The sequence below is a fragment of the Oncorhynchus keta genome, unplaced genomic scaffold, assembly GCF_023373465.1.
Source record: "Oncorhynchus keta strain PuntledgeMale-10-30-2019 unplaced genomic scaffold, Oket_V2 Un_scaffold_2868_pilon_pilon, whole genome shotgun sequence".
NCBI classification, from domain to species: domain Eukaryota; kingdom Metazoa; phylum Chordata; class Actinopteri; order Salmoniformes; family Salmonidae; genus Oncorhynchus; species Oncorhynchus keta.
In genome coordinates, this window is record NW_026290903.1 from 170,161 (window position 1) to 179,518 (window position 9,358).

At 44.2% G+C, this 9,358-nt stretch overlaps 1 long non-coding RNA gene across 7 annotated transcripts; it reads right to left on the bottom strand.

Annotated features, from left to right (window-relative positions):
• Positions 1 to 7,412: 7,412 nt before the first annotated feature.
• Positions 7,413 to 8,496, bottom strand: LOC127928506 (uncharacterized). Of its 7 annotated transcripts, none has more exons than XR_008131412.1 (4): positions 8,372 to 8,468; positions 7,997 to 8,091; positions 7,650 to 7,841; positions 7,413 to 7,460 (listed from the first exon to the last, which is right to left on the bottom strand). It is a non-coding gene; the product is annotated as an uncharacterized LOC127928506 (long non-coding RNA). The 7 variants fall into 7 exon arrangements; XR_008131414.1 differs by having other exon boundaries at positions 7,618 to 7,841; XR_008131410.1 differs by having other exon boundaries at positions 7,413 to 7,492; positions 7,618 to 7,841.
• Positions 8,497 to 9,358: the final 862 nt, after the last annotated feature.

Genomic DNA, 9,358 nt, shown 5'->3' on the forward strand with positions numbered 1-9,358 from the left:
GTAGAAGGGTTCTGACATAGTGTAGAAGGGTTCTGACAGTGTAGAAGGGTTCTGACAGTGTAGAAGGGTTCTGACATAGTGTAGAAGGGTTCTGACAGTGTAGAAGGGTTCTGACATAGTGTAGAAGGGTTCTGACAGTGTAGAAGGGTTCTGACAGTGTAGAAGGGTTCTGACAGTGTAGAAGGGTTCTGACATAATGTTGGAGGGTTCTGACAGTGTAGAAGGGTTCTGACATAATGTTGGAGAGTTCTGACAGTGTAGAAGGGTTCTGACATAGTGTAGAAGGGTTCTGACATAGTGTAGAAGGGTTCTGACATAGTGTAGAAGGGTTCTGACATAGTGTAGAAGGGTTCTGACAGTGTAGAAGGGTTCTGACATAGTGTAGATGGGTTCTGACAGTGTAGAAGGGTTCTGACACAGTGTAGAAGGGTTCTGACAGTGTAGAAGGGTTCTGACAGTGTAGAAGGGTTCTGACAGTGTAGAAGGGTTCTGACAGTGTAGAAGGGTTCTGACATAGTGTAGAAGGGTTCTGACATAGTGTAGAAGGGTCCTGACATAGTGTAGAAGGGTTCTGACAGTGTAGAAGGGTTCTGACAGTGTAGAAGGGTTCTGACATAGTGTAGAAGGGTTCTGACAGTGTAGAAGGGTTCTGACATAGTGTAGATGGGTTCTGACAGTGTAGAAGGGTTCTGACACAGTGTAGAAGGGTTCTGACACAGTGTAGAAGGGTTCTGACAGTGTAGAAGGGTTCTGACAGTGTAGAAGGGTTCTGACATAGTGTAGAAGGGTTCTGACAGTGTAGAAGGGTTCTGACATAGTGTAGAAGGGTTCTGACAGTGTAGAAGGGTTCTGACATAGTGTAGAAGGGTTCTGACAGTGTAGAAGGGCCCTGACATAGTGTAGAAGGGTTCTGACAGTGTAGAAGGGTTCTGACATAGTGTAGAAGGGTTCTGACATAGTGTAGAAGGGTTCTGACAGTGTAGAAGGGTTCTGACAGTGTAGAAGGGCCCTGACATAGTGTAGAAGGGTTCTGACATAGTGTAGAATGGTTCTGACATAGTGTAGAAGGGTTCTGACAGTGTAGAAGGGTTCTGACAGTGTAGAAGGGTTCTGACATAGTGTAGAAGGGTTCTGACAGTGTAGAAGGGTTCTGACAGTGTAGAAGGGTTCTGACATAGTGTAGAAGGGTTCTGACAGTGTAGAAGGGTTCTGACAGTGTAGAAGGGTTCTGACAGTGTAGAAGGGTTCTGACAGTGTAGAAGGGTTCTGACAGTGTAGAAGGGTTCTGACAGTGTAGAAGGGTTCTGACAGTGTAGAAGGGTTCTGACAGTGTAGAAGGGTTCTGACAGTGTAGAAGGGTTCTGACATAGTGTAGAAGGGTTCTGACAGTGTAGAAGGGTTCTGACATAGTGTAGAAGGGTTCTGACATAGTGTAGAAGGGTTCTGACAGTGTAGAAGGGTTCTGACATAGTGTAGAAGGGTTCTGACAGTGTAGAAGGGTTCTGACATAGTGTAGAGGGTTCTGACAGTGTAGAAGGGTTCTGACATAGTGTAGAAGGGTTCTGACATAGTGTAGAAGGGTTCTGACATAGTGTAGAAGGGTTCTGACAGTGTAGAAGGGTTCTGACATAGTGTAGAAGGGTTCTGACAGTGTAGAATGACAGTGTAGAAGGGTTCTGACATAGTGTAGAAGGGTTCTGACAGTGTAGAAGGGTTCTGACATAAGTGTAGAAGGGTTCTGACAGTGTAGAAGGGTTCTGACAGTGTAGGGTTCTGACAGTGTAGAAGGGTTCTGACATAGTGTAGAAGGGGTGTAGAAGGGTTCTGACAGTGTAGAAGGGTTCTGACAGTGTAGAAGGGTTCTGACAGTGTAGAAGGGTTCTGACAGTGTAGAAGGGTTCTGACATAGTGTAGAAGGGTTTGACAGTGTAGAAGGGTTCTGACAGTGTAGAAGGGTTCTGACAGTGTAGAAGGGTTCTGACAGTGTAGAAGGGTTCTGACAGTGTAGAAGGGTTCTGACAGTGTAGAAGGGTTCTGACATAGTGTAGAAGGGTTCTGACAGTGACTAAGGGTTCTGACAGTGTAGAAGGGTTCTGACAGTGTAGAAGGGTTCTGACATAGTGTAGAAGGGTTCTGAAGGGTTCTAGTGTAGAAGGGTTCTGACAGTGTAGAAGGGTTCTGACAGTGTAGAAGGGTTCTGACAGTGTACTGACAGTGTAGAAGGGTTCTGACAGTGTAGAAGGGTTCTGACAGTGTAGAAGGGTTCTGACAGTGTAGAAGGGTTCTGACATAGTGTAGAAGGGTAACTGACAGTGTAGAAGGGTTCTGACAGTGTAGAAGGGTTCTGACAGTGTAGAAGGGTTCTGACATAGTGTAGAAGGGTAACTGACAGTGTAGAAGGGTTCTGACATAGTGTAGAAGGGTTCTGACAGTGTAGAAGGGTTCTGACAGTGTAGAAGGGTTCTGACAGTGTAGAAGGGTTCTGACATAGTGTAGAAGGGTTCTGACATAGTGTAGAAGGGTTCTGACATAGTGTAGAAGGGTTCTGACAGTGTAGAAGGGTTCTGACATAGTGTAGAAGGGTTCTGACATAATGTTGCAGGGTTCTGACATAGTGTAGAAGGGTTCTGATAGTGTAGAAGGGTTCTGATAGTGTAGAAGGGTTCTGACAGTGTGAAGGGTCCTGACAGTGTAGAAGGGTTCTGACATAGTGTAGAAGGGTTCTGACAGTGTAGAAGGGTTCTGACAGTGTAGAAGGGTTCTGACAGTGTAGAAGGGTTCTGACATAGTGTAGAAGGGTCCTGACAGTGTAGAAGGGTTCTGACATAGTGTATAAGGGTTCTGACAGTGTAGAAGGGTTCTGACAGTGTAGAAGGGTTCTGACAGTGTAGAAGGTTCTGACAGTGTAGAAGGGTCCTGACATAGTGTAGAAGGGTTCTGACATAATGCTGGAGGGTTCTGACATAGTGTAGAAGGGTTCTGACATAGTGTAGAAGGGTTCTGACATAGTGTATAAGGGTTCTGACAGTGTAGAAGGGTTCTGACAGTGTAGAAGGGTTCTGACAGTGTAGAAGGGTTCTGACATAGTGTAGAAGGGTCCTGATAGTGTAGAAGGGTTCTGACAGTGTAGAAGGCTTCTGACATAGTGTAGAAGGGTTCTGACATAGTGTAGAAGGGTTCTGACATAGTGTAGAAGGGTTCTGACATAGTGTAGAAGGGTTCTGACATAGTGTAGAAGGGTTCTGACAGTGTAGAAGGGTCCTGACATAGTGTAGAAGGGTTCTGACATAATGCTGGAGGGTTCTGACATAGTGTAGAAGGGTTCTGACAGTGTAGAAGGGTTCTGACAGTGTAGAAGGGTTCTGACATAGTGTAGAAGGGTTCTGACAGTGTAGAAGGGTCCTGACATAGTGTAGAAGGGTTCTGACATAGTGTAGAAGGGTTCTGACAGTGTAGAAGGGTCCTGACATAGTGTAGAAGGGTTCTGACATAATGCTGGAGGGTTCTGACATAGTGTAGAAGGGTTCTGACAGTGTAGAAGGGTTCTGACAGTGTAGAAGGGTTCTGACATAGTGTAGAAGGGTTCTGACAGTGTAGAAGGGTCCTGACATAGTGTAGAAGGGTTCTGACATAATGCTGGAGGGTTCTGACATAATGTAGGAGGGTTCTGACAGTGTAGAAGGGTTCTGACAGTGTAGAAGGGTCTGACATAGTGTAGAAGGGTTCTGACATAGTGTAGAAGGGTTCTGACATAGTGTAGAAGGGTTCTGACATAGTGTAGAAGGGTTCTGACATAGTGTAGAAGGGTTCTGACAGTGTAGAAGGGTTCTGACAGTGTAGAAGGGTTCTGACATAGTGTAGAAGGGTTCTGACAGTGTAGAAGGGTTCTGACAGTGTAGAAGGGTTCTGACATAGTGTAGAAGGGTTCTGACAGTGTAGAAGGGTTCTGACATAGTGTAGAAGGGTTCTGACAGTGTAGAAGGGTTCTGACAGTGTAGAAGGGTTCTGACAGTGTAGAAGGGTTCTGACAGTGTAGAAGGGTTCTGACAGTGTAGAAGGGTTCTGACAGTGTAGAAGGGTTCTGACAGTGTAGAAGGGTTCTGACAGTGTAGAAGGGTTCTGACAGTGTAGAAGGGTTCTGACATAGTGTAGAAGGGTTCTGATAGTGTCAGTGTAGAAGGGTTCTGACAGTGTAGAAGGGTTCTGACAGTGTAGAAGGGTAAGGGTTCTGACAGTGTAGAAGGGTTCTGACAGTGTAGAAGGGTTCTGACATAGTGTAGAAGGGTTCTGACAGTGTAGAAGGGTTCTGACAGTGTAGAAGGGTTCTGACAGTGTAGAAGGGTTCTGACATAGTGTAGAAGGGTAACTGACAGTGTAGCCCCTCTGCCGTTCTGACATAGTGTAGAAGGGTAACTGACAGTGTAGAAGGGTTCTGACAGTGTAGAAGGGTTCTGACAGTGTAGAAGGGTTCTGACATAGTGTAGAAGGGTTCTGACATAGTGTAAAGGGTTCTGACATAGTGTAGAAGGGTTCTGACAGTGTAGAAGGGTTCTGACATAGTGTAGAAGGGTTCTGACATAATGTTGCAGGGTTCTGACATAGTGTATAAGGGTTCTGATAGTGTAGAAGGGTTCTGATAGTGTAGAAGGGTTCTGACAGTGTAGAAGGGTTCTGACAGTGTAGAAGGGTTCTGACTGACAGTGTAGAAGGGTTCTGACATAGTGTAGAAGGGTTCTGACAGTGTAGAAGGGTTCTGACAGTGTAGAAGGGTTCTGACAGTGTAGAAGGGTTCTGACATAGTGTAGAAGGGTCCTGACAGTGTAGAAGGGTTCTGACACAGTGTAGAAGGGTTCTGACAGTGTAGAAGGGTTCTGACAGTGTAAGGGTTCTGACAGTGTAGAAGGGTTCTGACAGTGTAGAAGGGTTCTGACAGTGTAGAAGGGTCCTGACATAGTGTAGAAGGGTTCTGACATAATGCTGGAGGGTTCTGACATAGTGTAGAAGGGTTCTGACATAGTGTAGAAGGGTTCTGACATAGTGTATAAGGGTTCTGACAGTGTAGAAGGGTTCTGACAGTGTAGAAGGGTTCTGACAGTGTAGAAGGGTTCTGACATAGTGTAGAAGGGTTCTGACAGTGTAGAAGGGTTCTGACAGTGTAGAAGGGTTCTGACATAGTGTAGAAGGGTTCTGACATAGTGTAGAAGGGTTCTGACATAGTGTAGAAGGGTTCTGACATAGTGTAGAAGGGTTCTGACATAGTGTAGAAGGGTTCTGACATAGTGTAGAAGGGTTCAGTGTAGAAGGGTTCTGGTGTAGAAGGGTTCTGACAGTGTAGAAGGGTTCTGACATAGTGTAGAAGGGTTCTGACAGTGTAGAAGGGTTCTGACAGTGTAGAAGGGTTCTGACAGTGTAGAAGGGTTCTGACAGTGTAGAAGGGTTCTGAGTGTAGAAGGGTTCTGACAGTGTAGAAGGGTTCTGACAGTGTAGAAGGGTTCTGACATAGTGTAGAAGGGTTCTGACAGTGTAGAAGGGTTCTGACAGTGTAGAAGGGTCTGACAGTGTAGAAGGGTTCTGACATAGTGTAGAAGGGTTCTGACATAGTGTAGAAGGGTTCTGACACAGTGTAGAAGGGTTCTGACAGTGTAGAAGGGTTCTGACAGTGTAGAAGGGTTCTGACATAGTGTAGAAGGGTTCTGACAGTGTAGAAGGGTTCTGACATAGTGTAGAAGGGTTCTGACAGTGTAGAAGGGTTCTGACATAGTGTAGAAGGGCACTGACAGTGTAGAAGGGTTCTGACATAGTGTAGAAGGGTTCTGACAGGGTGTAGAAGGGTTCTGACATAGTGTAGAAGGGTTCTGACATGTAGAAGGGCATAGTGTAGAACTGACAGTGTAGAAGGGTTCTGACATAAGACAGTGTAGGGTTCTGACATAGTGTAGAAGGGTTCTGACATAATGTTGGAGGGTTCTGACATAATGTTGGAGGGTTCTGACATAATGTAGAAGGGCCCTGACATAGTGTAGAAGGGTTCTGACATAATGTTGGAGGGTTCTGACATAATGTAGAAGGGTTCTGACATAATGTTGGAGGGTTCTGACATAATGTAGAAGGGCCCTGACATAGTGTAGAAGGGTTCTGACATAATGTTGGAGGGTTCTGACATAATGTTGGAGGGTTCTGACATAATGTAGAACTGCCATCTAGCAACCCTGACAGTGCAGAAGGGTTTGTTTTCTAAGAGCCCTCTGAGTTATTGACTGAGCTTTGAGAGATTTAGCTGCACTCACTTTTGCCTCTCTCTCTCTCTCTCTCTCTCTCTCTCTCTCTCTCTCTCTCTCTCTCTCTCTCTCTGTTCTCTCTGTTTCCTTCTCTCTCTCTCTCTCTCTCTGTTTCCTTCTCTCTCTCTCTCTCTCTCTCTCTGTTTCCTTCTCTCTGTCTCTCCCCTCTCACTCTCTCTCTCCTCTCTCTCTTCTCCTCCTCCCTCTCTCTCTCTCTCTCTCTCTCTCTGTTTCCTTCTCTCTCTCTCTTTCTCTCTCTCCGCTCTCTCACTCTCCTCTCTTTCTCTCCCCTTCCCCTCTCTCTTTCTCCTCTCTCTTTTTCCTTCTATCTTCTCTCTCCATCTCTCTCTCTGCTCTGTCCTTCCTGCAGCACTAGACCTTTGTTCATAGCCCCTCTGCCTCAATACAGCCTGTCTACCCAGCTCCATCACACACACACACACACACACACACACACACACACACACACACACACACACACACACACACACACACACACACACACACACCACACATCCTCAAATCCTCAAAGAAAACCGAAAACACAGTATGCACGACACTCCAGGCCATGGACATCATCACAGTTCTATATTGAGTCTGGAGAACAGAGGGAGGGGAGAGGAAGAGCAGAGGAGGGAGGACGATTGAGGGATTGGGGGAACAGCAAGACGTCACTTCCTGTTTACTATAGCAGCTTCCTATTCCACACAGAGAGATGAGAGACTGTTGCTGTTACTAGGCACTTTCTGCCGTCTACTGGTCGTCTATCTAGCAACACCGGTAACCAAGACCACTGCCATCTAGCAACACCGGTAACCAAGACCACTGCCATCTAGCAACACCGGTAACCAAGACTACTGCCATCTAGCAACACCGGTAACCAAGACCACTGCCATCTAGCAACACCGGTAACCAAGACCACTGCCATCTAGCAACATAACCAAGACCACTGCCATCAAGCCACACCGGTAACCAAGACTACTGCCATCTAGCAACACCGGCAACCAAGACCACTGCCATCTAGCAACACCTCTAACCACTGCCATCAGCAACAAACCAAGACCACTGCCCTAGCAACACCTCTAACCAAGACCACTGCCATCTAGCAACACCGGTAACCAAGACCACTGCCATCAATCAGAAAAAAAGGCCTAAAAAAGGAATACCAATCAGAAAGAAGGCCTAAAAAAAGGAATACCAATCAGAAAGAAGACCTAAAAAAAGAAATACCAATCAGAAAGAAGACCTAAAAAAAGGAATACCAATCAGAAAGACCTAAAAAAAGAAATACCAATCAGAAAGAAGACCTAAAAAAAGAAATACCAATCAGAAAGAAGACCTAAAAAAAGGAATACCAATCAGAAAGAAGACCTAAAAAAAGGAATACCAATCAGAAAGAAGACCTAAAAAAAGGAATACCAATCAGAAAGAAGACCTAAAAAAAGGAATACCAATCAGAAAGAAGACCTAAAAAAAGGAATACCAATCAGAAAGAAGACCTAAAAAAAGGAATACCAATCAGAAAGAAGACCTAAAAAAAGGAATACCAATCAGAAAGAAGACCTAAAAAAAGGAATACCAATCAGAAAGGCCTAAAAAAAGGAATACCAATCAGAAAGAAGACCTAAAAAAGGAATACCAATCAGAAAGAAGACCTAAAAAAAGGAATACCAATCAGAAAGAAGACCTAAAAAAGGAATACCAATCAGAAAGAAGACCTAAAAAAAGGAATACCAATCAGAAAGAAGACCTAAAAAAAGGAATACCAATCAGAAAGAAGACCTAAAAAAGGAATACCAATCAGAAAGAAGGCCTAAAAAAGGAATACCAATCAGAAAGAAGACCTAAAAAAAGGAATACCAATCAGAAAGAAGGCCTAAAAAAGGAATACCAATCAGAAAGAAGGCCTAAAAAAGGAATACCAATCAGAAAGAAGGCCTAAAAAAGGAATACCAATCAGAAAGAAGACCTAAAAAAGGAATACCAATCAGAAAGAAGGCCTAAAAAAGGAATACCAATCAGAAAGAAGACCTAAAAAAGGAATACCAATCAGAAAGAAGACCTAAAAAAGGAATACCAATCAGAAAGAAGACCTAAAAAAAGGAATACCAATCAGAAAGAAGGCCTAAAAAAAGGAATACCAATCAGAAAGAAGGCCTAAAAAAGGAATACCAATCAGAAAGAAGGCCTAAAAAAGGAATACCAATCAGAAAGAAGAAAAAAGGAATACCAATCAGAAAGAAGGCCTAAAAAAGGAATACCAATCAGAAAGAAGGCCTAAAAAAAGGAATACCAATCAGAAAGAAGGCCTAAAAAAAGGAATACCAATCAGAAAGAAGACCTAAAAAAAGGAATACCAATCAGAAAGAAGGCCTAAAAAAGGAATACCAATCAGAAAGAAGGCCTAAAAAAGGAATACCAATCAGAAAGAAGGCCTAAAAAAGGAATACCAATCAGAAAGAAGGCCTAAAAAAATGGTCAACAGGGTGCGTTAAATCCTGGAGGAATCTTTAGCGTTCCAATGGAAAGACAATGTGTTACGATGAGCCCATTGTCCTGTAACGTTTAACGGGAGGGACAAATGACAGGAAGAAGCAAGAGAATGAAAGCAACCAATCAAGTCGCAGGAGTCAAATGAAAGCAATCAATCAAGTCGCAGGAGTCAAATGAAAGCAACCAATCAAGTCGCAGGAGTCAAATGAAAGCAACCAATCAAGTCGCAGGAGTCAAATGAAAGCAACCAATCAAGTCGCAGTCAAATGGAGTCAGGAGTCAAATGAAAGCAACCAATCAAGTCGCAGGAGTCAAATGAAAGCAACCAATCAAGTCGTAGGAGTCAAATGAAAGCAATCAATCAAGTCGCAGGAGTCAAATGAAAGCAACTCAAGAGAGATACTCAAGAGAGATAAGTGTGGAGTAGATTTTGCCACCCTCACACACAGGAAATAAATGACTGACAAAAGACAGATGCTCAGGTGGGCGGGGAATGTTGCTATAGTTACTGAGACAGCTGCCTTATCACCTCTGACAGGAAGACAAAACACACCCACACACTACACACACTATACACACACAGACAG